This window comes from Macaca thibetana, chromosome 14, assembly GCF_024542745.1.
Source record: "Macaca thibetana thibetana isolate TM-01 chromosome 14, ASM2454274v1, whole genome shotgun sequence".
Taxonomy (NCBI): Eukaryota; Metazoa; Chordata; class Mammalia; order Primates; family Cercopithecidae; genus Macaca; species Macaca thibetana.
The window spans coordinates 100,443,711-100,465,833 of NC_065591.1; the positions used below are offsets into that span (position 1 = coordinate 100,443,711).

The window sequence follows — 22,123 nt, forward strand, 5'->3', positions numbered from 1 at the left end:
TTCTGCCTCAGCCTCCCAAGTAGCTGGGACTACAGGCACACGCCACTGCACCAGACTTCCCACTTTTTGTGATTCTAAGTACACTTTTGCTATGGTTGCAAAGGGTATGCTCCACTATTTAAGAATGTGGTCAACAAGTCCGTGTTTGGCTCAGATCTCATAGTTTCTAATTCTGTCTCCCTTGGGCCTCTGTATTTCAGCCTGGGAAGTCCCAGTCTGGTATATTGTTCTCTTGCATCTACTGTCCTTTCTTTCACTTCCTTTGAACTTTCTGCTATTCCTGTCTGGATGCATTACGTGATTAAAATGAAACGACCAGAAAAGGACACATGATTCCAGATCCCAACTGACAATAACTTTATGGAAAATGAAGGCAATATTTGGTATCATTTCCAGTACCTTCATGCTGCTGCTGAAGGTGATGGGAACCTGCACACTGTAAATGCATATTGTTTCCTGAGACGGAAAGTTTACATTGGTAAACACACTTTATGTGACGGCTATGATGCTGGGCGCTTCCACCTAGATTATTTCATGTAATCACCACAGGAATCCGATGAAGTAGGTATTATACTCATTTTACAGTAAAAGGAGCTGAAACCATGAAAGGTGAAAACACTTGCCAGAGGTTGTAAAGTGGTGAGTGAAAGAATTAAGCTTCTACCCAGCTCAGACCCCCCTCACCCCACCAGCATGACGATAATCATTGAGTAAGAACAGTTATTTCCAGGAGCCTGATTTATTCAACCCATGCCTAGAATAAACCTCCTCTGTTAAGTGTCTGTACTTTTTTGTGTGTGTGTTGGTTGTCTCATCACTGTATTGTCAGCTCCCCAAGTCGTGTCGATTTCCTGAACACACAGCAAGCAGGGAAGAAATATTTGTTGAATAACCGAAAAAATGAATACTAGAGAATGAAAAACTAGCTTTTACATCCCTCTTATTCCCCTTTATAAAGATGCTCAGACATCTTCCACTGAAACTTGTAGGGCAAGGGTTAATGGCAAGTTGAGTGTCAGGATTCTGAAAGTGCAAGGAAGCTGTTCAGAGCTGCAGAATGGGGACATAAATGCCTCTCGCAAGTCTGGTATGCTAGCACAGCTGCAAGGCAGGTTAGAACCATGAAGGTTTTCATCCATAGACAGAGTGTATGATCTCAACGTCTTGAATTTGTTCATTATATTGTTCATGGCTTCTTTCCAAAGACAACTACATCCTAAATTCTGACCACATCCTCTGCACTGCTAGTTAGGTAGAGTTAGGTAACAAGATAGAATGGTACACATGAATATGCATCTCTCCTTCATTTTCATTAATAAGAATGCAGAGCATGTTTTTTTCCCCCTCATATTCAGGCAATTTAATTCTTATTCTTGGAATCTGTCTTGCCAGGAATAGAAGACAGAAAGAGCAGCCTACGCTCTTTCATAAAGTTGAAGGAAAGTGATGCTCCTATAGATTCCTTCTGTGTCTAAGCAAAAAGGTGACAAGATGACATTACTTTCACTTCTCATACTGTAATTAAAATCCACTATTATTGCATTCAACTGAATTCACCCTTTGTATCAAGCAGTTTTAAGGGTGTTGGGAAACCAACTCAAATCCCACATTCTGGACCTTGCTTTAAGGAATTTAATGTTGCAATATGAGACTCTCACTATCCTCCTTCCCACCCCACCCACACACACTGGTCAAATATGCAAATCAGACGAAAGAACGATAGATCTCAAATAGCTATTCAGTCTTTGTGTTAAGATGCAGAATTCAGAGGAAATGCCTGGAGGTTTCCTAAATGTCAGCACCATGAATCTACAGCTCTTGGTTCCCATTAGGGATAGTGGAGGTTCGGAGAGTCCATGACTCGCAAACCACATCTGCTTCAGGATTCACTCACTGGGTCAAAGGAAGCTTGTTGCTGATATCGGTTAAAGCTCATTGGTTTGGATCGCAGTGTACTTATTTTCAAAAAGAGTTAACTTTTGAAATAACCCTTTTCCACATGGTTGCTGCCTTTTCCAAGTCCTCTCTGGCAAATAAACCCCGCCTTACAAAGATGAGTGTGGCATTTAAACCCTTTTTATCCATCTACTGATAAACCAACTGACCTGACAAACCACGCCACCTCATCAGAAATTACTGCAGAATTACACGCCAAAGGGCGTTAACTTTGAGCGTTTCCTCTTGAATCCTTGCACTAAATGTTCTCATTAGAATGATTATTCTGCCTCGGTGATTCAAAACACACATATTGTTTTCATATGGTATTATCTCATCCAGAAGACCGCGTTTTGTCTGTAGATGTAGTTACATTTATTTACCAAGACATACTCCTGCAAACCACTCCTGGAATAATTCTGTAACAAAATCTGTACTTGGGGGTAAAATGAAATACTGCTAGCAGTACAAATGCATGTGACTACTCCAAATTATGTAACTTATTTATGGAAGTTTGATTTTGTGTAAAAGATATTTTTCTGGTAACGTCATTGTTATATATTCTTATTATTCACTATCATTTTAACTCTCAAATTCTAGTATCTAAATTCCTCTGTCTCAATCTCAATAATAAAGTTTGTGATCATTCCCTATCATGTATTAAATAATTTATCATGAAATCTCAATGAGTCTTTGGAGAAAAGGCCTAAAAGAAGCTTTGTTACATAATATCAATGATAATACAACTAACATTGGTGGACATTATGTACTTTAAATAAATGTGTCTCAGTGCATCAAGAATAGGTACAAAATAATTGAACTCAGTCTGTAAACAATCAACTTATTTCACAAAAATGAAAAGACATGTCAACGCAAAGAAGCAGTAGTGCCAGGTGTGCTTTATAGAAGAAAAGAACTGTTTATTTGGTATATATATATATGGGTGTAGCCTATTATTTATTAATAATGACCTTAGATTTAAAAATACATCATCTATTTAGCTTTGAATCCCTTTGATGTTATTGGCGTAGAAAAAGAAATCTGGATATCTGATTCCCTCCGTCTTGTTTTGTTTTGTTTTAAATCATTCTGGCATCTCTATTCTCTTTGCAACACCCAAAAATAGCAGTCAATCAAGCCACCAAAGTAATGAATTAAGCACGGTGGTAGATCTGTCTGAAAGATGTGGACCACTTTTCTAGCATACGGGTATCCCATGACGTGTTGGGAGTCTGTCCCACTCGTAGTAAAGCAGTCATGGGTGGTTCCTGTGCTTCGCCTCATGGGATCCAACATTTTTTGCATTCCTGCCCGAATCACCTGAACCAGAGATTCATGCTTGACCCAAAAGCTAAACATGAGCAAGAATGCTGCCCAGAAAATTCTATTTGCTCTATTTTGGAGAGTGATTAACAACTTAATAACGTCTTTCCTCTTGGCATGTCTTAAAATCATAACGACAAGAAAGAGAAACCAAAGTGACATGGCTGAGAGACACGTAGTGAGAAGGTACTGAGCAGTACCATGAATAGAAACCATGAGGCACCAGAGTCTCGAACAGGAAGAAGCTTTGGGGCAGAGAGGAAACTTGCAAGAAGGAAATCAGCCCTGGCAATGGAAGTGAGTAGGGAGAAGCAGCACAGAGAAGCCGGGCCACAAGCCTGTGGTTACCAGCCTGGTTGATTGATTGGCACCAGAGTGCTGCAGTATTCTGATCAACATTCCAGTTCCTGAGGACTGGCCGTGCAGGGCTGAGGCCGTTTCCTGTGTTTCCTTACTTCTCCATTAGATCCTGACAATAAAGTGCCACCCATCCCTTGAGGAAACTGCTCTATGTTCCTTGTCACCTGAAAGAACATAACAAAAACATCCAGCCATAAGCAGCATGTAGGAATTTGTTCACAGAGGAATTCTCCAGCATTGATTGGGACAGGAAATTTCAAATGCCAATAAAACTGACTTTGCTTTGACATTATACAATTTTTTCTATGTTGATATTTTTTGTTTGTTTGTAATTATGAAAGTAAAATTACATCAGGCCGGGCTGGGTGGCTTATGCCTATAATTGCAGCACTTTAGGAGGTCGAGGCGGTGAATCACTTGAGGTCAGGAGTTTGAGACCAGCCTAGCCAACATGGAGAAACCCGTTCTCTACTAAAAAAAAAAAAAAAAAAAATATATATATATATATATATATATATATATATATACACACACACAAAAATTAGCTGGGTATGGTGGTGTATACCTGTAGTCCCAGCTACTAGAGAGGCTGAGGTGGGAGAATTGCTTGAATCTGGGAGGGAGAGGTTGTAGCGAGCTGAGATTGCACCACCGCACTCCAGCCTTGGTGGCAGAGCAAGACTCTTTCAAAAAAAGAAAGAAAAAAAGAAAGTAAAATTACATTCAATGCAAAAGACTTGGAAATTAAAGAAAAAACTTGAAGAGGCCGGGCATGGTGGCTCACGCCTTTAATCCCAACACTTTGGGAGGCTGAGGCAGGAGAATCAAGTGAGCCCAGGAGTTCAAGGCCAGCCTGGGCAACATGGCGAGATCCTGTCTCCATTAAAACAAACAAACAAATAAACAAACAAACAAAAACTTGAATAAAAGAAATCACTCATTTATTTACCACAGTCAGATGTACTGCTGTGTGTGTACATATGTTCATCCATGTGTTTTAAAGCAGTGGTAACAGGACTAGGACTCTCTCAGTTTTAGCTAAAGCATGAAAGCAAGAGATTCAAGACATCTAAGGGAGCTGTGAGAAGACCAATCAGGAGAACTTGCTTTGTGGGATTTTTAAAAACAAACAAAAGCCATACCTCTCTACCTAGGGTTTTAAGTCCCCTTACATGCATTGACTTGGAAGAGTGAAGACAGAGAGAGGATTTGTGAGGAGGCTTTCTCTAGAGCCAGGGAGCTTAAACGGTACGACTGGAAGAGCTTAATTATGTCCCTTGTGGTTTGGAGAAGAGGTAAACTGGTATCTGCCTCCTGCCTGAGAAGTCTGAGTTGGAGAAACTGGGGCCTGCCAGTTGCTTTGACTGCAGAATGAAGTGCATAGCTCAGCTGTCAATCAGTCCTCATTTCCAGGGTTTCTCAGGCAACCACAGTGTGAGTGTGTCCCATGGAGAAAATGTGGGCCCCAGGAGAGGCTGAGGAGGCATGGGGTTCTCTTAGTTCATGTCTGCTAGAGTTGGCTCCAGGGGTGAAGAAACCTGAGTAGAAAGAGGTTGTGGGTGAATCCCTGGATTCCTAGCACAGAGCAGGGGAGAGCACATCATCTGCAAGGAAAGAGCTACTGGGGAACAGCGCCGGCCCACGGGCCATCTCAGCAAACCCCAGATGAGCACACAAGAGAAGAGGCAGATTTAAACATCTGCCCTACCCAGAGAGTGTGATGCCACCTCACAACCATTCTAGTCAAGTAACAGCTTTTCTGCATGTGCCTTCCATTCAAACTCAAACTTGCCTCCCAGCCACCCTCCGCTTCAACCCTGGAACAGAAAAAAAACAAAAACAAAAACAAAAACACACACAAACACACAAAAACTATTGAAAGGGTGGAGAGGCAGAGGCTGATAGGGAAAGGGAAAAGGATCAAATCCTCTTCACTGTCCTAGGCGTTGCTCTGCAGAAAGCGGTGGCTGTGTGAAGGCCTGCTCCTCTGAATAAAACTGGGATTAATCTAGGACCAGATGTTCTAATTATCATTGAATTGTGACTGTGTTTGTGTCTTAAAGTGACCGGAAAAGTCAAGGGACTGCCTTTGTTTTTATCCAGTGGCATTCAAAGGGATAGTAGGAGACGGCTGCACACGGTGGCTCACACCTGTAATCCTAGAACTTTGAGCTGAGGCGGATGGATCACTTGAGGTCAGGAGTTTGAGATAGGCCTGGCCAATATGGTGAAACCCTGTCTCTACTAAAAATACAAAAAAATTAGCTGGGCATGGTGGTGTGCATCTATAATCGCAGCTACTCAGGAGGCTGAGGCAGGAGAATCGCTTGAACCCAGGAGGCAGAGGTTGCAGTGAGCTGAGATGGTGCCACTATGCTCCAGTCTGGATGACAGAGCAAGACTCTGTCTAAAAAAATAAAAAAGAAATAAAGGGATAGTAGGAGGCAAAACTAAAGATGCTTTCTGGTTATATTCCATGATTCCTACTTGCTTCACATGTCAGTTATGTATGCCTGCATTTTCAAAAAATGCTTTTACCCTATGCATGCTGTTGTGTAGTCTGTTTGCCACTTAGCATTACATTAAGAATGCTGTGCTGTGTCAATATTCTACCACTGCATATCTATCCTGCAACCTATGATCCTACTTCCCTCTCATTGGAGTTATTTCTAAGTTTTTAGAGTCATAATGTTGAAATAAACCCAGTTCAAAACTAGCATTGTGTCCATCCCTGATTAATTCCGTAGAATTAATTTCCTTGATGTGGAATTGCCAGGCCAAAGGATGAACATGTTTTAATGACTTATGAAATATATCACACCGAATTACCCTGGAGAGAGGTTGTATCAAATTTTCCCATGTATGAATGTCCATTTCCCCATGTCTTTCCCAATATTAGTTATGTCTATTCTTTTTGATAGGCCAAAAAAATTTTTCTTTTTTTTTCTTTTTTCCTATTTCTTTGATTACTAGAGAGGTTGAACATTAATTTTGTTTATAGGATATGTGTAGCTTTTTTTTTTTTTTTTTCCCGCTCTGTCTCACCCAGGCTGGAGTGCAGTGGCGAGATCTTGGCTCACTGCAACCTCCACCTCCCCAGTTGAAGCTATTCTGCCTCGGCCTCCCGAGTAGCTGGGATCACAGGCACCTACCACCATGTCCAGCTAATTTTTTTGTATTTTTAGTAGAGTCAGGGTTTCACCATGTTGGCCAGGCTGATCTCGATCTCCTGACCTCAAGTGATCCATCCACCTCAGCCTCCCAAAATGCCGGGATTACAAGCACAAGCCACTACGCCCGGCCTGTAGTTTTTGATAACTTATCTGCTCAACACCTTTGCTGATTATTTTGGCCCAGGTACCATTTAAAATATTGGTTCTATGAAATTCAAGGTAAAGAGACAAGCAAATGGCAAAATTGGCAACTCTTGGCATTTGCTTCAGAGTGTAATTTATAGGCCAGGTCTATATCACACTAACCTGGGACTCAGACTGGCCACTACAACATGCCACAGATCAGTGCTGAATGTTGTCTTCAATACACCTAAGCTTCTTGGTTGTTTGCTTCCTATTGTTCTGCCTTTCTTCAAGTGGCATGATCACTACAAAGAGAGGAATAATGTGGCCCAACCACACAGACATTAGTGTCATAGACACTCTCTGTCACTACCTTCATCTTTTCCCAGTCAATTGCCCTGGATTGGCATGGTAGCATAAAATTACTGTCCGAGCTTACATGAGGGTGCTGGGCCTGGATGGTGAGGATAATCAGGTGAGGGGTTCTAATTCCTTCATTATTTGGGCTGATCAAATAACATCTATGTGTCTCATCTTCCTCATCTGTAAAGCTCAGTTCTTTATTACCAGCCCCATGCTTACCTATCCGGACTTGTTTCCCATTACTCCGTCATGTAAACCCTGGGTGCCAACCATTCCAAGCACTTTGCCATGCTCTCTGGGCAATTTTCCAACTTTTTCTTTTGTTTACAATGCCCTTTCTACATATCTTTGTCACACAGTCTAACTTGTGCTGGCACTTAGCTAAAGGGTTGAAAAATGCTTTTTCGAGTGAGGAAAAAAGATCCTGTTCAACCATAATGAGCTTTAAATGTGTAAGGATGATGTGAAGACACTAGGAAATTCAAGATCTATTGGTGGAAAAAGATATGTACAAAGTAGCTATGATATAACACAGGACATGGTTGATAATATAATATTAATAGAAAATCAAGATCCTTGCTTTAGCGTTATGAAGAAGGGTAAGATTAATTCTAGCTAAGGGCTGGGAAAGCATTCACGCAGACAGGCCTTAAAAGACAATCGGAACTAGACTTGCTGGGGAATAAACTCCACTAAGGCTGGGTCTGAATCCATTATTGTTCATCAAGAGTGATGCTCATTCCCCGGTGAATGAGTGAATAATATGGAAAGTAGGTAAGGTGTGCATGGAAGGGGGTGGGCGGGAATCAATGGGTGAAGGCTTTCATCGCAGACTTTCCTTCTGAGTGACCTTTTGAGCGAAGGAAGCTTTGTTTTTGTTTTATTTGTTTTAAGTGGATACAAAAATTTTTATTTGCAGGCCTTGCATCAAGAGAAAATGACCAAATGATGAGGTCGATTATTATCTATTAATAGTTTTATTACAGTCTTGTGTCACTGGCTTATAAATAAGAATTTCAGGCTGAGCATGGTGGCTCATGCCTATAATTCTAGCACTTTGGGAGGCCGAGGTGGGAGGCTTGCCTGAGCCCAGGAGTTCAAGAATAGCCTGGGCAACATGGCAAAACCCCATCTCCAAAATAAATAAATAAATAATTTCAGCTGCTCTGAAATTCTCTCATTTTCCTTGATAGATGCACAGAAGAAGACTCAAGACTAGGATCATGCAAGTCTTCTGGAGGCTTCCCATGCTCCCACGTAAAGAATGAGACTTGGAGGGAAAACTAAAGATTTCTTTTTGTGGTCTTTTGCCAGTTACTCAACACAGACAGCACCAACACACTGCGTGATCACTGCCTGATGCAACCTATTCAGCCGAGAGCCACAGCTAGGGAGAAAGGGACCACAAAACCCTTTAACACAGATTTAACTTCTATTTTTATCAGAAATGATTTCGTGCTTCTCTTCTATTTGACATTTACAGAATTTTAAAACAAAAACAATTAACTTAAATCTCACTCTATGTGCAAGGTTGTTAAAAATTAGTGAACCTTTAGTAGAAGTTACTGATGGTGAACAGATTGCTAAGGAGGGGAAGAGAAAGAAGTCAGGTGGGACGAAATCTGACAAGCCTGCGGTTACTCTGAGTAAATAAACATCAGCCTTCTTTCGGACTTTAATTTCCAATATTGATATGAACAGTGTTTCTGAATTGAAGATTTACGTATTCCAACTCCTGATTATAGCTCAATAAATATGTTATGTAGAATTGGTTTAATGGAAGTATTAAGCCATAATTGGGAGTCATTCTCCTTTATCTATCTCCCACTTATCCACCTGCCACTTCAATGCCAGCCTCTTTGAAGTTTTGCCTAATAATGTTAGCTCCCATCCATCTGTCTCTTCTCCAAAACCCTACCTCACTGCTGTCCATGCCGCCCATTAAGTACTTAGTCATGCGTAGCCTTATATTCTTGTTTGAATTCTTGTGTTCTGTCCTCCCAAACAGATTATACATTTCTTGAGTCCCACACTTTGCATTTACCGTAGCAGATTTCATAACCCACATAAATATTAGGCCTTCAAAATATTCGTCAAGTATTTCTCCAAGAAAAATGAAAACATCACAAATCTCGATCCCCCAAATGTTAAATGGGACTTAGTTAAGCAAACAAACATCATGATAAACTGGGAACGGGTATCTCTTTCCTTTATCCTTGTGCCTGCTGAAGATATTCTTCTCAGCCTCACTGCTTTAAACTCAGGGGTGTGTGTTCCACACATTTAAGCAAATTCTGGAATACCAAAGCCAAGCAGTCTTCCAGGGGCTTCATCCTGTTGCTCAGTAGCTTACCTGGTGGGTGTTGGGTAGCACACAGTAGAATGGCGGCTTTGTCTCTCTTGAGTGACTCTGGACAAGCTTCAAAACCAAAATCCACAGTGCCCCATCCCGGTGGGCAGAACACACTGAAGACAGGGGGTTTCCCACTGGCTGAAGACGAAACACCCTTCTGCTGACCCCATACCAAAGGGGAGAGCGCCGTTGAAAGCCAGCTTGTCGCTGCTTCAGGGAGGAGAAGCAGTTACTGAAATAAAGTGTCTTACTTTTTTTTGAGTGGGGGGAGGGGGTCTCAATAATCAGTTGGCCTTAACCATTTTTGCTTAGAATAGGAGAGATAAAGCTCCTGACTGAAGTCCAAAGCTGCAGGGGAGGAAATGACTGCGCGCGCGGGTTCCTCTGGCGTGCTAGGCACCTGCTGCCTGGCAGGCTGCTCACCATGGCTGACTGGTGTGGTGGCTCCTGAGAGCCAATTGGTTCCCTCCTCTCCTGTCAGGTGGCTGCTCTCAGCTTCTCTCCCAGAAGTCCTTCACCGGGCCATCTGGAGCCGAGGCACAAGTTCCAAGCTCCCTTGGCCAGAATTCTGCTTTGAAATCTGTCCACACCTCCCCTCAACCCCCAATGTTGGTCACAGGCCTAAAATTTGACCTCAATCGCTGAGAAATAATGTATAACAAGAGATATGGCTTTAAATATTTCAGAGTTGATTGAAGAATTGATGTCCTTTAGTATTCAGATATATTACCTTACCCTGGAATCACAAAGTATAGAATCCATTTGGACCCACTCGTTTCAGCAGTAGGTCAAATGCCATCAACTCGTCAAAGCCAGAAACCTGAGTTCATACGAACTCTCCTTCCTCCTTCCTCCTGCGGCCAGTCAGCCACCACGCCCTGCTAATTCCACTTTCCCAGTATTTCTTAAATCACTTGCCTTCTCTTCGTCCCTAATGGAGGCCCCTAAACACAATTCTCCCCTAATCCAGGCTTCACTTGCCACCCATAGCTATCCACCTAATTTGACCTTGTTATTCAGTGGCTCTAAACATTTCAGTGGCTCCTCTTCCCCTCCAGTTTTGTCAAGCTCAGGGGCCTTGGCTCGGCACACGGGTCCACGTTCCACCCTGCCGCCCCCAGCTCACTCTCTTGCCTGTGGCTGCCTCTCACGTTGCATTCTGGTGACATTCACTGCTGATGGTGTCTGCATCTCCCTGTAGTCTTTCACATCTTTATGGGCTTGCCTAATGTTGTTCACTCCACATGCTGTTCACTTCACATTTATTCACCTCTCATCTCCTTCGAGACTCAGTTCAGGCATCACCTCCTCCAGCAAGTCTTCTCTGAGACTTCCCATGAGGTTAAATGACCTCTGCGGCCCTCTGTGTGACTATCTTATCATTTGTCACGTTATAGTGGATGTACTGTTTTTATTTATTTATTTATTATTTTCTTATTTTTTAATTTTTTGAAGATGGAGCCTCTCTCTGTCACCCAAGTTGGAGTGCAATGGTGTGATCTCGCTCACTGCAACCTCCATCTCCTGGGTTCAAGTGATTCTCCTTCTTCAGCCTCCCGAGTAGCTGGGATTGCAGGCACATGCCACTATGCCTGGCTAATTTTTGTATTTTGAGTAGAGACGGGGGTTTCTTTTCTTTTCTTTTTTTTTTTTTGAGACGGAGTCTCGCTCTGTGGCCCAGGCTGGAGTGCAGTGGCCGGATTTCAGCTCACTGCAAGCTCCGCCTCCCGGGTTTACGCCATTCTCCTGCCTCAGCCTCCCGAGTAGCTGGGACTACAGGCACCCGCCACCTCGCCCGGCTAGTTTTTTGTATTTTTTTAGTAAAGACGGGGTTTCACCGTGTTAGCCAGGATGGTCTTGATCTCCTGACCTCGTGATCCGCCCGTCTCGGCCTCCCAAAGTGCTGGGATTACAGGCTTGAGCCACCGCGCCCGGCCAGCGAGACGGGGGTTTCACCACGCTGGCCACGCTAGTCTCAAACTCCTGACCTCGTGATCCACCCACTTCGGCCTCCCAAAATGCTGCGATTATAGGTGTGAGCCACTGCGCCTGGCCTGCAAGTAGTGTTTTTAAACCCACCTCCTTCACGGCATTGAAAGGTTACAGAGAACATTTATATATCTCCGGTACCAGGTTCACAGTAGGATCTCAAATATATCCGCTAAGTAAATTAGTGCTGTTGAACAGAAGTGTCACTGAATCATGACATGGAAAAACAATCTATGGGGCTGTCATTTTATGGAGGAAAACAGAGGTCCCTCGACCTCTGGCTCCTGATGCTGTGAGGCACTGGCAGGAGGGTCTTGGGACAGTGACAGGTTCCAAAGACAACTGCCTCAATGCTGCAAATGGAGGAGTTTATCATACCTGGCAGATCCAAGAAAAAAGGCAAAATTGCGCTACTCCCAATGCTTAATGCTGATGGTTGACCTACAGTCAAAACCTCCAGATGACTGTCCACCTTCCAGAAAGGAAAGCAGGTCTGAGCCAAGAGACTAACCAGGGCCTGGCCTGCCTCCCGAAATGGCCCAGGCCCCTGGAGGTGTGGGATCTTCCAGCTTTAGGAGACTGCCACCTGTGAGTGTCTGCAGCACCTCAGAGATGAAGTTCAGGTAAGCTGAGAACAGAATAGCATTTTTTATTTTCATTTTTCTTAAGATGGAGTCTCACTCTGTCTCCCAGGCTGGAGTGCAGTGGTGCAATCGTGGCTCACTGCAACCTCCGCCTCCTGGGTTCAAGCGATTCTCCTGCCTCAGCATCACGAGTAGCTGGGATCACAGGCACATGCCACTATGCCCGGCTAAGTTTTGTATTTTTAGTAGAGATGGGGTTTCATTATGTTGGCCAGGCTGCTCTCAAACTCCTGACCTTAAGTGAGTTTCCAGCTTCGGCCTCCTAAAGTGCTGAGATTACAGGTGTGAGCCACTGTGCCCAGACTATTTTTTTATTTTTTAGAGATAAGATCTCACTCTGTTGCCCAGGCTGCAGTGCAGTGGCGTGGTCAGCTCACTGCAATTTCAAACTCCCGTGCTCAAGCGATTCTCCCACCTCAGCCTCTCAAATAGCTGGGACTATAGGCATGTGCCACCATGCCTGGCTAATTTCTAAATTATTCTGCAGAGATGGGGTCTCACTACATTGCTCAGGCTGGTCTTGAACTCCTGGCTTCAAGTGATCCTCCTAGCTTGACCTCCCAAAGTGTTGAGATCACTGGCATGAGCCACTAAAAAGTATTATCACTTTAATGATAAAACTGTCATTGTTGTTTTGGAAAACTTTTTGGAAGTTGTGGCATTTACAATATTTGTGAGGTGGGTTTTAGACACGTGCAAGTTGTTTTTAAGAAAAAATTTACATTTCTATATTGTTTTGTGACTGTGAACTCTCCTTAAGGCTCTGGAAGGCCCAGGATAAGGTGTTATAAGTTGACACATGGGGAAAACGAAAGGAAGTCTAAGGAAGAAGCTGGAGCCTGAGCTCAGTGGAACCGGGAGTACAAAGAGCTGGGTAGAGCTGGCTGAGGGTGAGGCCTGGTGTGGCTTTGAAGGTGGAGACAGCTACCCTGGAGGGAGCGTGTTACTCATAAACCTTTTAAAGACTTGCCTGGATGGCAGAGGCAAAGCAATTACACAACCGGATAGACATGACCTAATTTATTGGCCTTTCCAGTTACCTACTGTGGAGCCAGTGCTATACCATAACCTACAACTAAGAATGAATTTTGGTGGGGTGAGGAGGGGGGGTTGCTGAGAATAGGGGAGAAACTGATGTCCTTAAGGAGGAAGAGACACTGAGAAACAGACCAGAGAGTGCAGAGAAGGGTACAGACCCTCCCTGATGTACTCCCCATGGAGAAGGCCATTGTCAGAATCCCCCTGCTTTTTCTACTCTGAGGAGTGAAGAGCTTTTTCTACTCTGAGGCAGGAAGCCCTTAATACCCACTACTTAGAGGACAACTTTGAGCAAACAGAGCTCTCACTTGGCCCCGGTAATGCTGAAGGGGAGCTCCCAAGGGCAAGCTCGAGTGCAAATGTAGTAATTCAGTCAGCAACCGAGACCTCCCCTCAAATACGTACAATCCCAAAAGTCATTTTCCTATACCTTTTTGACATCTGAAGAAGGGACCCACACATAAAATACCTGACAGCAATGTTTACAACAGGCATTGAACATAACTGCTCAAGTAGAGCCAATGTGACCAACTACAGTGGGGTTCAAATAAGCCGTTCACCAGGCCAGGATCTAACCAGCTTGTGGGCACGACCGCATTTGTGTTTATGCATAACCCACACCACGTGGGCAGTGAAGCAAAACCAAAGCAACTAAAAGTAAAAAGTGATTCTTTACAGTTGCCTAGATAGCTCCAGGGGCAGAAGAACCCTTTGATCCTGCCAAGCAGTTTTAAAGCGGCAAAGTACTCCACACGTTTACTCACTGTCCCCTGATTGGTTTCTGTGCTTCTTTTTATCTCTGTGGAACCAAGTGAGCACACTACTTTCTGTTTTCCTAGTTGGATCCTGACTGATGTGCAGATAATGATCTCCTAAGGATCCTTACCAGTGCCCCCGTGAGTGGAAACATTAGATTCACAACATGTGAGGTTCTTATTTTGTTTGCTTTCTTATCTAGCAATTTTTATTTTTATTTATTGACTTATTTATTTTGAGACAGAGTTTCACTCCTTGTTGCCCAGGCTGCAGTGCAATGGCGTGATCTCAGCTCACTGCAACCTTCGCCTCCCGGGTTTAAGTGATTCTCCTGCCTCAGCCTCCTGAATACCTGGGGTTACAGGCACCCGCTGCTATGCCCAGATAATTTTTGTATTTTTAGTAGAGACGGGATTTCACCATGTTGGCCAGGCTGGTCTTGAACTCCTGACCTCAGGTGATCCACTCGCTTCGGCCTCCCAAAGTGCTGGGATGACAGGCATGAGCCACCGCCCCCAGGCCTTTGTCTAGTAATTCTGTTAGTCATTTATCTTTGCGATTAAGTAATTTTTGAAGTAAATTAATTTTGTTATAACTTAAAAAATGGGCTGCTCGCGTCTGTAATCCTAGCAATCTGGGAGGACGAGGAAGGATTGCTTGAGCCCAGGAGTTTGAGACCAGTCTGAATAATATAGAGAGAACTTGTCTCAAAAAATTTTTGAAAAAAAGAAAAAGAAAGAGAGAGAGAGAGAAAGAAAGAAAGAGAAAGAAAGAAAAAGAAAGAAAAGAAAGAAAAAGAAAAAGAAAGAAAGGAAGGAAGAAAGAAAGAAAGAGTATACCACCCTACCAGGGTACTGATTTGACCAGCAAAACAACCAGATCTAAATGGCAATCAGGCCACTGATTGATGGAGACCTCATGATGAATGGTCTACCCTTGGTTGGGTTTGCCATCTGACATAGAAAATGGGAAGAGGAAAAAACTGAAACAGAAGTAATTAACTATGTACGTGGTAGAGGTATAACAGCAATCACACTTCTCTGTATAAAAGCTGTGTTTTTCCCTATGATTTCCTTCTTAGATTTTACACAACCTGGTGCTATAGCATTTCACTTCATCAACTATTTGTGGTTGTTATTTGGTTGCTACAGTCTTTTCCCTAAAGGGAATTATCAAGGGCCTCAGAAGGAGATGGAAATCAATGGTACTATGACAATTTGCCAACTATTTGGAAAAAATAAATTTATATAATCCTACCTTATAGACAAAATATATGTCAGGTAAATTTAAAAATTACATTAAAAAATTAAGACTAGAAGTGAATATTACTCTAATCTCTAGATGAGAAGAGTATTCTCATCTTAAAAACAAAAGGTGAGGCAGGAAGATCACTTGAGACCAGGAGTTTGAGATCAATGTAGGCAACATAGTGAGACCCTGTCTTTACAAAAAGATTTTAAAAAAATTAGCTGAGTGTGGTGGTGCACGTTCATAGTCCCAGCTACTCAGGAGGTTGAGGTGGGAGATCACTTGAGTCTAGGAGTTACAGGGCACGTTGAACCACTGCACTGCAACCTGGGTGACAGAGCAAGACCGTCTCAAAAAAAAAAAAAAAAAAAAAAAAAGAAATTTAAAAAGAGAAGAGGTACATTTGGTTACATAAAACTGAGAAAAAATCTATTTTCAGATAAAGAGAAGCTACCTGCAAATTGAAACCTGGGAAATACATGGGACAAGTCAGTTTCTTTAATGTCTAGTGAAATATATAAATCAATAAGACTCAAATCACACCAAGCCATGTTAAACAGTGTTGAGTGCCTTCTAGAATGCATTTCCCTCAACTCCCCTCCTTTCTGATTTTGTTGTCAACATCAGAGTGTTCAGTCCCAGGGGATGGATCATGATTGGTCAAACTCTAATATTTCAATCCCATTTCTTGCTTTCCTAATTTCCTTGCAGCTAAGGATGGCCATACGACATGGTTCTGGTCAAGGAAATATAAGGTAGAAATTCACTCGAAGGCATCAGAGAAGGCCTTTGCTTCCATGATAAAAAGGACTCTTTTCTTGGATATATACCCAAAAGAAGCAGTTGTTTCCACTCTTTCCTTTTCCTTTCTGCCTTGAATATGAATGTGATGCCTGGAGCAGTTGCAGCCATTCTGCGTTACAAAGACGCCATCCTGACATCCTTAAACCACTAAACTAGCTAGCAGCTGCCTACTTCCAGATGTACTGTTATGTCAGAAAAATGTACCCCCAATTTGTTAAAGTCATGGTTAGATTTTCTATTATTTGTGAGCAGAAGCATTCTGGATACAGATCTTGATATATAAATGGGCAGTGATGTGAAGAGACAATTCACAAATCAAGAAATGTGAATAGTAAACATATGAAAACAGTTTAAGTTCATTATAGTCACAGCATTAGAAATTAGATGAAGCATAATTTTTTTTCCACAAAATTGGCAAAGATTTTTAAAAAGTAATACCACCATCCAGGGATAGAAAGGATACGTTAAAACAAAGGCCTTCGTGCACTGCCAGTGAAGGTGCAATTTGGTACAACACTTTGGAAAGCAGTTTGGTAACATGTAATGAGAACTTAGAAAACATCTATGCTACTTTTTGGAATTTTCCCTTGAGATGATTTAAATTGAATTAAGAATGTAAGCATAAAGGCTTGCCAGTGTTACTTAATGTAGCAATAAGAAACAAATAGAATAAGAAAACACTAAAGTGACTAAAACATTGGAATGTTAACTAAATTATAGAATATATTCAGTAGAATAGCATACAACCACAAAAGTTATGTTGACTCGGAGTCTTTAATATGAAGGGGTTATTTTTATGTTATGATGTTCATAAATAACAAAAATACATAAGACCACAACAGTGTTAAAAATGATGTAGGGGAAGGCTGGGCGCAGTAGCTCACACCTGTAATCCCAGCACTTTGGGAGGCCGAGGCGGACAGATCACTTTAGGTCAGGAGTTCAAGAACAGCCTGACCAACATGGCAAAACCCCATTTCTACTAAAAATACAAAAATTAGCCAGGTGTGGTGGCACATGCCTGTAGTTCCAGCTACTCGGGAGGCTGAGACAGGAGAATTGTTTGAACATGGGAGGCAGAGGTTGCAGTGAGCCGAGATCATGCCACTGCACTCCAGTCTGGGTGACAGAGTGAGACTCCATATCAATCAATCAATCAATCAATAAAATAAAATAAAATAAAATGATGTGGGGATAACAGTTTGACAGTTCCTCAAAAAGTTAAACATAGAATTACCATATGTTCCAGTAATTCCATTCCTAGCTATATACTCTGAAGAACTGAGAACAGGTACTCAAACAAATACTTCTAAGACAATTGTTCATAGCAGCATTATTCACCACAACCAAAATATGGAAACAACTCAAATGTCTATCAATGGATGAACAGATAAATAAATTGTGGCATATGCATACAATAGACTATTATTCAATCAAGAAAAGGAATAAAGTATTGATATATGTTATAAGGTGGATGAACCTCAAAAACATTAACGCTAAGTAAAAGAAGACAGATAAAAATTATATAATTCCATTCACATGAAATATCCAGGATAGGCAAATCCATGGTTGCTAGCAGTTGAGGGGAGGTGGGAATGAAGAGTAATTGTTTAATGGGTTCTATTTTGGGGTGATGAAAATGTTTTGGTACTAGGTAGAGGGGGTGATTGTACAACATCGTTAATGCACAAAATGCCAAAGAATTGTTAGCTTTAAAGTGGATAGTTTTATGTTATATTAATTTAACTTCAATAAAATTTTATTTTTCATTCTTTTTTGAATTTGTTTCTAATTTTTATGGATATATAGTAGTTGTACATATTTATGGGATACATGTGATATTTAATATAAGAATACAATGTGTAATGATCAAATATGAGTAAGATATCCATCGCCTCAAGCATTCATCATTTCTTTGTGTTAGAAACATTCCAGATCTTTACTTCTAGTTATTTTGAAATGTACAAGAAATTATTAACTCTAGTTAACACTAGATATTATTCTTTCTATTTAATTGTATTTTTGTGCCAAGTTTTTTGTATTTAACTGTATTTTGTAGCCAAGTCCTCTTCATCCTCCCTTCTCCACTACCTTTCCCAGCTTCTTGTAATCATCCTTCTATTCAATACCTCCATATGACTAATTCTTTTAGCTCCCGCATATAGGTAAGAATATGTGATATTTGTATTTCTGTACTAGGTTTATTTCACTTAATATAATATCTTCCAGTTCCGTCTATGTTGTTGCAAATTATAGAATTTAACTCCTTTTCTATGGCTGAATAATATTCCATTATGTATATATACACTGCATTTTCCTCACCCATTCATCCATTCATGAACACGTAGGTTGATCTGTATCTTGGCTATTGTGAATAGTGCTGCAATAAACATGGAAGTGTAGAGATCTCTTTGATACACTGATTTCTTTTCTTTTGAATATATACCTAGCAATGGGATTGCTGGATTATATGGTAGTTCTATTCGTAGTTTTTTGAGGAACCTCCAAACTGTTATCCATAGTGGTTGTACTAATTTACATTCTCATCACCATCTTGTTATTTTCTGTCTTTTTGATAATAGCCATTTTAACGGGTGAAATGTATTTCATTGCAGTTTTGATTTGCATTTCCCTGATGATTAGTGATGTTTAGCATTTTTTCATATACCTATTGGCCACTTGTATGTATTTTTTTGAGAAGTGTCTATTCAGATCTTTCGTCCATTTAAATGTGCATTTCTTTCTTTCTCTCTCTCTCTCTCTCTCTTTCTTTTTTTTGAGACGGAATCTGGCTCTGTCACCCAGGCTGGAGTGCAGTGGCCGGATCTCAGCTCACTGCAAGCTCCGCCTCCCGGGTTCACGCCATTCTCCTGCCTCAGCCTCCCAGTTTTCATGCCAGTATCATGTTATTTTAGTTACCGCTCCTTTGTAGTATATTTTGAAGTCAGCTTCGCTCTTTTTGCTCAGGATTGATTTGTCTATTCTGGGTCTTTTGTGGTTCCATCTACATTTTAGGGTTGTTTTTCTATTTCTGTGAAGAATTTCATTGATATTTTAATAGGGATTGCATTGATTCTATAGATCACTTTGGGTAGTATGGATATTTAAACAATATTAATTCTTCCAATCCATGAGCATAGGTAGCCTTTCCATTTGTTTATGTCCTCTTCACTTTCTAGCATCAGCGTTTTATGGTTTTCATTGTAGAGATCTTTCAGTTCTTTGGTTAAGTAAAAATTCCTTTATTTCTAGTTATTGTAAATGAGATTCTTTTAAGATTGTTTAATGTTGGCATATAGAAATGATTTTTGTACGGTGATTTTGTGTCCTGTAACTTGACTGAATTCATTTATCAGTTCTAACAGTTTTGCAGAGTCTTTAGGTTTTTTGTGTTAAATATAAGATTGTATTGTCTGAAAACAAGAACAATGATTTCTTTCTTTCCAATTTGGATGCCCTTTCTTTCTTTCTCTTGCCTACTTGCTCTAGCTCGGACTTCCAGTATTCTGTTGAACTAAAAGTAGTGAAAGGGGTATCCTTGTCTTGTTCCAGATGTTAGAGGAAAGGCTTTCAGTTTTCTCCCACTCAGTATGATGCTAGCTGTGGGTCTGTCCTATATTGCTTTGATTATTTTGAGGTATGCTCCTTCTACATGCAGTTTGTTGAGAGTTCTTTTTTTTTTTGTAATGAAAGGATGTTGAATTTTAATGAATGCTTTTTTGACATCTATTTAAATGATCATATGGTTGATGCCCTTGATTCTACTAATGTGATACATCATGTTTATTAACTTGCATATGTTGAACTATCTTTGCATCCCAGGGAAGTATCCCACCTGATCATAATGAATGAGCAGTCTAACGTGTTGTTGTGTCTTTTCAGTTTTGGTATAGTAATGTTGGCCTTTGTTATTTTTTGGAAGTAAAAAAAAAAAAAAGTTCACACCCTGTCTCTCCTAGCAGATGTAGCCATAGAACCTGGTCACAAGGCACAGAACAGATATCTGATAAATAAATAGTAGTAGGCAAATTGTGACAGAATGCAAAATACCACTGAACCTGCTGTGAATTTACTTTTTTCCCTCTCCTCCACTATACCCTAGTTTGGACTCAGGGTAGTGCAAAACCAGAAGGAGAGCATTGGTGTGAATGGAGAGAGTTCTAGGAAAAGCCCTCTAGTTCAGGCTTGAGGAGGAGGAAAAGGATTTTCTGGCAGCAACAGCAGTGGTAGCTGGGGCCCATACACACTAAAACTCTCAGGGAAGGGAATCTTCCCTTCAAATTAGAATAGCTGTGGTCCCAAGGGGATGTGGCAAAGGTCTTTTGCTTTTTTTTTCTCTTTCTGCCCTTCCAGTAGAGGACAGATGACTGAAAGGGGGAGCTCCAGGGAACCAGAAAGTACTGGGAAAATTGCGCAGATAGAGGAACACATGAAAGCAATGCCACACAGTGCTAAAAGAAAAGAGCCATCAACCCTAGATTCTATATTCGATGAAAATATTATTCAGGAATGAAGATGAAAAAAAGATATTGTCAGATAAAGGAAAATAGAGACTTTATTGCCAGCAGACTTGGTATAAAATAATTGCTAAAGGAAGTTCTTCAGATGGAGGGGAAATTATACCAGAAGGAAACTTGGATCATCTGGAATGGAAAAAGAGCAATAGAAATGGTAAAACTGAGTAAATATAATAGACTGCTCTCTTCTTGAGTTCTTTAAAATATGTCTGATGATTAAAAGCAAAAATTGTAACATTATTTGATGGGATTTTTCAATGTATGTAGTTCTAACACATAAAACAACTACAATATAAAGCAGAGAGGGAAAGTGGCTTATGTGGTGGTAAGTCTTCTACATTTCACTTAAAGGGTAAAATAGTGATTCTAAGTAGCCTATGAAGAGATATGTACGTATCCTTAGCATAACCACAAAAAAGAGAGAAGTTTAGATAATAAAAATTACAATACGTATATTAAAATAGAATATTGAAAATGTTGCAAATAACCAAAAAGAAGGCAGAAAAGGGAGAGAGAGTATAATGGAAAAAGAGGAAACAAACAGAAAACAAATAAAATGGTAGATTTAACCCCAAACATATCAATAATTACATTAAATAAAAGTGATTCAAATAAACACATGAAACAGGTGGAAATTATCAGAATAATTTTTTTTTTTTTTTTTTTAAATGGAGTCTGGCTCTGTTGACCAGGCTGGAGTATGGTGGCATGATCTTGGCTCACTGCAACCTCCGCCTCCTGGGTTGAAGCAATTCTCTTGCCTCAGCCTCCCGATAGCTGGGGATACAGGCACCTGATACCATGCCTGGCTAATTTTTGTATTTTTTGGTGGAGACAGGGTTTCACCATGTTCCCCAGGCTGGTCTTGAACTCCTGACCTCAAGTGATCAGCCTGCCTCAGCCTCCCAGAGTGCTGGAAATACAGGCATGATCCACTGGGCCCCACTCAGAATGAATTTTTAAAATGACCCAACTAAATGCAGCCTACCATAAGTTAAATTCAAATAAGTAATATAGGTATATATAGTAATATAGGTATGTTAAAAGTAAAAATGATGAGAAAAAGTGTTTCATGCAAATGCTAATCAAAAGAAAGATGGAATAGTTATACTAATACCAGACAAAGTAGACCTCAAAGCAAAGCATATTACAAGGTATAAAGAGGAACATTACATAATGATGAGTGTCAATTAACCAAGAAGACATATCAATCCTAAATATAAATGCACTTAACAACAAAGCTTCAAAATACAAGCAGCAGGCAGGGCAAGGTGGCTCATGCCTATAATTCCAGCACTTTGGGAAGCCAAGGCCACCTGAGGTCAGGAGTTCAAGACCATCGTGGCCAACATGGTGAAATCCCATCTCTACCAAAAATATAAAAATTAGATGGGCGTGGTGGCATACACCTGTAATCCCAGCTACCCAGGAGGCTGAGGCATGAGAATTGCTTGAACCCAGGAGGTGGAGGTTGCAGTGAGCTGAGATCTCACCACA

At 41.0% G+C, this 22,123-nt stretch overlaps 1 protein-coding gene across 4 annotated transcripts in view; it reads right to left on the minus strand.

Annotated features, from left to right (window-relative positions):
• EXPH5 (exophilin 5) overlaps positions 1–22,123 on the minus strand; it is an 89,666-nt gene that overhangs the window by 54,355 nt on the left and 13,188 nt on the right. Inside the window, exon 1 of one of the 4 annotated variants that reach the window (XM_050758681.1) lies at positions 9,631–11,255. The exons of the other annotated variants lie outside the window; for them this stretch is intronic. The gene's annotated coding sequence lies outside the window, so the exon portion shown is untranslated. Of the gene's footprint in view, positions 1–9,630; positions 11,256–22,123 lie in introns of those variants that run through there. 4 annotated transcript variants of the gene reach the window in all.